Source organism: Pecten maximus, chromosome 1, assembly GCF_902652985.1.
Source record: "Pecten maximus chromosome 1, xPecMax1.1, whole genome shotgun sequence".
Lineage (NCBI taxonomy): Eukaryota > Metazoa > Mollusca > Bivalvia > Pectinida > Pectinidae > Pecten > Pecten maximus.
This window is the reverse complement of record NC_047015.1, coordinates 19,068,336-19,077,181: the sequence shown is the minus strand read 5'-3', so window position 1 is coordinate 19,077,181 and position 8,846 is coordinate 19,068,336.

Below are 8,846 nucleotides of genomic sequence, written 5' to 3'. Positions count from 1 at the left end.
TTCTCATACATAACATACACTACCAGTACGTTCTCACACATAACACACACTACCAGTACGTTCTCATACATAACAAACACTACCAGTACATTCTCATACATAACACACACTACCAGTACGTTCTCACACATAACAAACACTATCAGTACGTTCTCACACATAACAAACACTACCAGTACGTTCTCACACATAACAAACACTATCAGTACGTTCTCACACATAACAAACACTACCAGTACATTATCATACATAACATACACTACCAGTACGTTCTCACACATAACACACACTACCAGTACGTTCTCATACATAACACACACTACCAGTACGTTCTCACACATAACAAACACTATCAGTACGTTCTCACACATAACACACACTACCAGTACGTTCTCACACATAACACACACTACCAGTACGTTCTCATACATAACACACACTACCAGTACGTTCTCACACATAACAAACACTACCAGTACGTTCTCACACATAACAAACACTATCAGTACGTTCTCACACATAACAAACACTACCAGTACATTATCATACATAACATACACTACCAGTACGTTCTCACACATAACACACACTACCAGTACGTTCTCATACATAACACACACTACCAGTACGTTCTCACACATAACAAACACTATCAGTACGTTCTCACACATAACAAACACTACCAGTACATTCTCATACATAACATACACTACCAGTACGTTCTCACACATAACACACACTACCAGTACGTTCTCATACATAACAAACACTACCAGTACATTCTCATACATAACACACTACCAGTACGTTCTCACACATAACAAACACTATCAGTACGTTCTCACACATAACAAACACTACCAGTACATTCTCACACATAACATACACTACCAGTACGTTCTCACACATAACACACACTACCAGTACGTTCTCATACATAACACACACTACCAGTACGTTCTCACACATAACAAACACTATCAGTACGTTCTCACACATAACAAACACTACCAGTACATTCTCATACATAACATACACTACCAGTACGTTCTCACACATAACACACACTACCAGTACGTTCTCACACATAACAAACACTACCAGTACATTCTCATACATAACACACACTACCAGTACATTCTCATACATAACACACTACCAATACGTACTACAGTACTACAGTAAGGCAAGGTGTCAGGGCCGGAGGAAACTCGGGCTACTTCATCCTGTGCTCTCTGCCGTTGGTGAATTTGTTGCATGTTTTGGAGGTTGAAATGTTCCTACCGAAATTCTGCATCTTTAAATTTTTTTTTATTATAATACAATTTACAATGAAAATAGCTATTTTTGTGTTCGTGAGTTGTATATGTGTGCATATATTGTTTGTGCATTTTTGTTGTATAATTTCCCTCCAATTTTACATTTCATTATTGCCGTCATCCTTGCTGCCAAATTAAATTACTCGAGTATAACACAGACAACGTTTAATGAGATATGTAAAAAAAAAGTTGTAAAAGCGTTTGTAACATTAACTAATTAATGAACGAACATACTTATAATTCAACGTTCTGTAACATGGTCTGTTATCTTTGTGTAGACACATTGAGTGTGTGACATGGGGACCATTTTACCTGTTTGTGTAGACACATTGAGTGTGTGACACAGGGACCATTTTACCTGTTTGTGTAGACACATTGAGTGTGTGACATGGGGACCATTTTACCTGTTTGTGTTGACACTTTGAGTGTGTGACATGGGGACCATTTTACCTGTTTGTGTTGACACATTGAGTGTGTGTCACACGTACCATTTTACCTGTTTGTGTAGACACATTGAGTGTGTGACATGGGGACCATTTTACCTGTTTGTGTTGACACATTGAGTGTGTGACATGGGGACCATTTTACCTGTTTGTGTTGACACATTGAGTGTGTGACACAGGGACCATTTTACCTGTTTGTGTAGACACATTGAGTGTGTGACATGGGGACCATTTTACCTGTTTGTGTTGACACATTGAGTGTGTGACATGTAGACCATTTTACCTGTTTGTGTAGACACATTGAGTGTGTGACATGGGGACCATTTTACCTGTTTTTGTAGACACATTGAGTGTGTGACACACGTACCATTTTACCTGTTTGTGTAGACACATTGAGTGTGTGACACACGTACCATTTTACCTGTTTTTGTAGACACATTGAGTGTGTGACACACGTACCATTTTACCTGTTTGTGTAGACACATTGAGTGTGACACACGTACCATTTTACCTGTTTGTGTAGACACATTGAGTGTGTGACATTGGGACCATTTAACCTGTTTGTGTAGACACATTGAGTGTGTGACATGGGGACCATTTTATCTGTTTGTGTAGACACATTGAGTGTGTGACATGGGGACCATTTTACCTGTTTGTGTAGACACATTGAGTGTGTGACATGGGGACCATTTTACCTGTTTGTGTAGACACATTGAGTGTGTGACATGGGGACCATTTTACCTGTTTGTGTAGACACATTGAGTGTGTGACACACGTACCATTTTACCTGTTTGTGTAGACACATTGAGTGTGTGACACACGTACCATTTTACCTGTTTTTGTAGACACATTGAGTGTGTGACACACGTACCATTTTACCTGTTTGTGTAGACACATTGAGTGTGACACACGTACCATTTTACCTGTTTGTGTAGACACATTGAGCGTGTGACATTGGGACCATTTAACCTGTTTGTGTAGACACATTGAGTGTGTGACATGGGGACCATTTTATCTGTTTGTGTAGACACATTGAGTGTGTGACATGGGGACCATTTTACCTGTTTGTGTAGACACATTGAGTGTGTGACATGGGGACCATTTTACCTGTTTGTGTAGACACATTGAGTGTGTGACATGGGGACCATTTTACCTGTTTGTGTAGACACATTGAGTGTGTGACACACGTACCATTTTACCTGTTTGTGTAGACACATTTAGTGTGTCACATGGGGACCATTTTACCTGTTTGTGTAGACACATTGAGTGTGTCACATGGGGACCATTTTACCTGTTTGTGTAGACACATTGAGTGTGTGACATTGGGACCATTTTACCTGTTTGTGTTGACACATTGAGTGTGTGACATGGGGACCATTTTACCTGTTTGTGTAGACTCATTGAGTGTGTGACATGGGGACCATTTTACCTGTTTGTATAGACACATTGAGTGTGTGACATGGGGACCATTTTACCTGTTTGTGTAGACACATTGAGTGTGTGACACAGGGACCATTTTACCTGTTTGTGTAGACACATTGAGTGTGTGACATGGGGACCATTTTACCTGTTTGTGTAGACACATTGAGTGTGTGACATGGGGACCATTTTACCTGTTTGTGTTGACACATTGAGTGTGTGACATGGGGACCATTTTACCTGTTTGTGTTGACACATTGAGTGTGTGACACAGGGACCATTTTACCTGTTTGTGTAGACACATTGAGTGTGTGACATGGGGACCATTTTACCTGTTTGTGTTGACACATTGAGTGTGTGACATGTAGACCATTTTACCTGTTTGTGTAGACACATTGAGTGTGTGACATGGGGACCATTTTACCTGTTTTTGTAGACACATTGAGTGTGTGACACACGTACCATTTTACCTGTTTGTGTAGACACATTGAGTGTGTGACACACGTACCATTTTACCTGTTTTTGTAGACACATTGAGTGTGTGACACACGTACCATTTTACCTGTTTGTGTAGACACATTGAGTGTGACACACGTACCATTTTACCTGTTTGTGTAGACACATTGAGCGTGTGACATTGGGACCATTTAACCTGTTTGTGTAGACACATTGAGTGTGTGACATGGGGACCATTTTATCTGTTTGTGTAGACACATTGAGTGTGTGACATGGGGACCATTTTACCTGTTTGTGTAGACACATTGAGTGTGTGACATGGGGACCATTTTACCTGTTTGTGTAGACACATTGAGTGTGTGACATGGGGACCATTTTACCTGTTTGTGTAGACACATTGAGTGTGTGACACACGTACCATTTTACCTGTTTGTGTAGACACATTGAGTGTGTGACACACGTACCATTTTACCTGTTTTTGTAGACACATTGAGTGTGTGACACACGTACCATTTTACCTGTTTTTGTAGACACATTGAGTGTGACACACGTACCATTTTACCTGTTTGTGTAGACACATTGAGCGTGTGACATTGGGACCATTTAACCTGTTTGTGTAGACACATTGAGTGTGTGACATGGGGACCATTTTATCTGTTTGTGTAGACACATTGAGTGTGTGACATGGGGACCATTTTACCTGTTTGTGTAGACACATTGAGTGTGTGACATGGGGACCATTTTACCTGTTTGTGTAGACACATTGAGTGTGTGACATGGGGACCATTTTACCTGTTTGTGTAGACACATTGAGTGTGTGACACACGTACCATTTTACCTGTTTGTGTAGACACATTTAGTGTGTCACATGGGGACCATTTTACCTGTTTGTGTAGACACATTGAGTGTGTCACATGGGGACCATTTTACCTGTTTGTGTAGACACATTGAGTGTGTGACATTGGGACCATTTTACCTGTTTGTGTTGACACATTGAGTGTGTGACATGGGGACCATTTTACCTGTTTGTGTAGACTCATTGAGTGTGTGACATGGGGACCATTTTACCTGTTTGTATAGACACATTGAGTGTGTGACATGGGGACCATTTTACCTGTTTGTGTAGACACATTGAGTGTGTGACACAGGGACCATTTTACCTGTTTGTGTAGACACATTGAGTGTGTGACATGGGGACCATTTTACCTGTTTGTGTTGACACATTGAGTGTGTGACATGGGGACCATTTTACCTGTTTGTGTTGACACATTGAGTGTGTGACATGGAGACCATTTTACCTGTTTGTGTAGACACATTGAGTGTGTGACATGGGGACCATTTTACCTGTTTTTGTAGACACATTGAGTGTGTGACACACGTACCATTTTACCTGTTTGTGTAGACACATTGAGTGTGTGACACACGTACCATTTTACCTGTTTTTGTAGAGACATTGAGTGTGTGACACACGTACCATTTTACCTGTTTGTGTAGACACATTGAGTGTGTGACACACGTACCATTTTACCTGTTTTTGTAGACACATTGAGTGTGTGACACACGTACCGTTTTACCTGTTTGTGTAGACACATTGCGTGTGTGACATGGGGACCATTTTACCTGTTTGTGTAGACACACTGAGTGTGTGACACACGTACCATTTTACTTGTTTGTGTAGACACATTGAGTGTGTGACATTGGGACCATTTAACCTGTTTGTGTAGACACATTGAGTGTGTGACATGGGGACCATTTTATCTGTTTGTGTAGACACATTGAGTGTGTGACATGGGGACCATTTTACCTGTTTGTGTAGACACATTGAGTGTGTGACATGGGGACCATTTTACCTGTTTGTGTAGACACATTGAGTGTGTGACATGGGGACCATTTTACCTGTTTGTGTAGACACATTGAGTGTGTGACACACGTACCATTTTACCTGTTTGTGTAGACACATTGATTGTGTGACATGGGGACCATGTTACCTGTTTGTGTAGACACATTGAGTGTGTGACATGGGGAACATTTTACCTGTTTGTGTAGACTCATTGAGTGTGTGACATGGGGACCATTTTACATGTTTGTGTTGACACATTGAGTGTGTGACATGGGGACCGTTTAACCTGTTTGTGTAGACACATTGAGTGTGTGACACACGTACCATTTTACCTGTTTTTGTAGACACACTGAGTGTGTGACACACGTACCATTTTACCTGTTTGTGTAGACACATTGAGTGTGTGACACGGGGACCATTTTACCTGTTTGTGTTGACACATTGAGTGTGCACAGGGACCATTTTACCTGTTTGTATAGACACATTGAGTGTGTGACATGGGGACCATTTTACCTGTTTGTGTAGACACATTGAGTGTGTGACATGGGGACCATTTTACCTGTTTGTGTAGACACATTGAGTGTGTGACACACGTACCATTTTACCTGTTTGTATAGACACATTGAGTGTGTGACATGGGGACCATTTTACCTGTTTGTGTTGACACATTGAGTGTGCACAGGGACCATTTTACCTGTTTGTGTAGACACATTGAGTGTGTGACATGGGTACCATTTTACCTGTTTGTGTAGACACATTGAGTGTGTGACATTGGGACCATTTTACCTGTTTGTGTTGACACATTGAGTGTGTGACATGGGTACCATTTTACCTGTTTGTGTAGACACATTGAGCGTGTGACATTGGGACCATTTAACCTGTTTGTGTAGACACATTGAGTGTGTGACATGGGTACCATTTTATCTGTTTGTGTAGACACATTGAGCGTGTGACATTGGGACCATTTAACCTGTTTGTGTTGACACATTGAGTGTGTGACATGGGGACCATTTTACCTGTTTGTGTTGACACATTGAGTGTGTGACATGGGGACCATTTAACCTGTTTGTGTAGACACATTGAGTGTGTGACATGGGGACCATTTTACCTGTTTGTGTTGACACATTGAGTGTGTGACATGTAGACCATTTTACCTGTTTGTGTAGACACATTGAGTGTGTGACATTGGTACCATTTTACCTGTTTGTGTAGACTCATTGCGTGTGTGACATGGGGACCTTTTGGTAGAGGCGGAGCATGGTAGAATTTCTTCGGGACGCAATTAATTATTTTCAACTTTAAATCTAAAAGATTCAATCAAAAGCTGACAATTTTGGAGGGTGGTAATAGCGTAAAGTATTTAACTTTGGGTATAATATAAAATATTTTGACGGCCTATTCTTGTTTTAAATCGGTCATAATTACTCCTTTTCGGCGCCGTAGCATCTTTAATATTGATACATCTACGTAGACTGAACGACATGGAAACGTTAACCACTGGAAACACACGGGAAACGTCTCTTTTTTAGAGAAAATAACCGGAGAAATCAAAAATGGGACCGTTTTCGGGGGAAACGGTATCTTAGTGATGTAGACCAGGAAACGGTATCTCAGTGATGTAGACTAGAATCCCTGATGCATGACAGACCAGAAAACGGTATCTCAGTGATGTAGACTACAATCCCTGACGTATGACAGACTAGAAAACGGTATCTCAGTGATGTAGACTAGAAAACGGTATCTCAATGATGTAGACTAGAAAACGGTATCTCAGTGATGTAGACCAGAAAACGGTATCTCAGTGATGTAGATTACAATCCCTGACGTATGACAGACTAGAAAACGGTATCTCAGTGATGTAGACCAGAAAACGGTATCTCAGTGATGTAGACTACAATCCCTGACGTATGACAGACTAGAAAACGGTATCTCAGTGATGTAGACCAGAAAACGGTATCTCAGTGATGTGGACTACAATTCTTGACGTATTACAGACCTGAAAACGGTATCTCAGTGATGTAGACTAGAAAACGGTATCGCAATGATGTAGACTACAATCCCTGACGTATGACAGACTAGAAAACGGTATCTCAGTGATGTAGACCAGAAAACGGTATCTCAGTGATGTGGACTACAATTCTTGACGTATGACAGACTAGAAAATGGTATCTCAGTGATGTAGACTACAATCCCTGACGTATAACAGACTAGAAAACGGTATCTCAGTGATGTAGACTAGAAAACGGTACATCAGTGATGTGGACTACAATTCTTGACGTATTACAGACCTGAAAACGGTATCTCAGTGATGTAGACTACAATCCCTGACGTATGACAGACTAGAAAACTGTATCTCAGTGATGTAGACTAGAAAACGGTACATCAGTGATGTAGACTAGAATCCCTGACGTATGACAGACTAGAAAACGGTACATCAGTGATGTAGACCTAGAAAACGGTACATCAGTGATGTAGACTAGAAAACGGTATCTCAGTGATGTAGACTAGAAAACGGTATCGCAATGACGTAGACTACAATCCCTGACGTATAACAGACTACAAAACGTTATCTCAGTGATGTAGACCAGAAAACGGTATCTCAGTGATATGGACTACAATTCTTGACGTATTACAGACCTGAAAACGGTATCTCAGTGATGTAGACTACAATCCCTGACGTATGACAGACTACAAAACGGTATCTCAGTGATGTAGACCAGAAAACGGTATCTCAGTGATGTGGACTACAATTCTTGACGTATTACAGACCTGAAAACGGTATCTCAGTGATGTATACTTCAATCCCTGACGTATGACTGACTAGAAAACGGTATCTCAGTGATGTAGACTAGAAAACGGTACATCAGTGATGTAGACTAGAAAACGGTATCGCAATGATGTAGACTAGAATCCCTGACGTATGACAGACTAGAAAACGGTATCTCAATGATGTATACTAGAATCCCTGACGTATGACAGACTAGAAAACGGTATATCAATGATGTAGATTACAATCCCTGACGTATTACAGACCTGAAAACGGTATCTCAGTGATGTAGACTAGAAAACGGTAACTCAATGATGTAGACTAGAAAACGGTACGTCAGTGATGTAGACTAGAAAACGGTATCTCAGTGATGTAGACCAGAAAACGGTATCTCAGTGATGTAGACTAGAAAACGGTAACTCAATGATGTAGACTAGAAAACGGTACGTCAGTGATGTAGACTAGAAAACGGTATTTCAGTGATGTAGACTAGAAAACGGTATCTCAGTGATGTAGATTACAATCCCTGACGTATGACAGACTATTACCCCCTTGTTCCGTTATATGATATATATCTCCCGTCCTACATCAGTCCCGAGAGA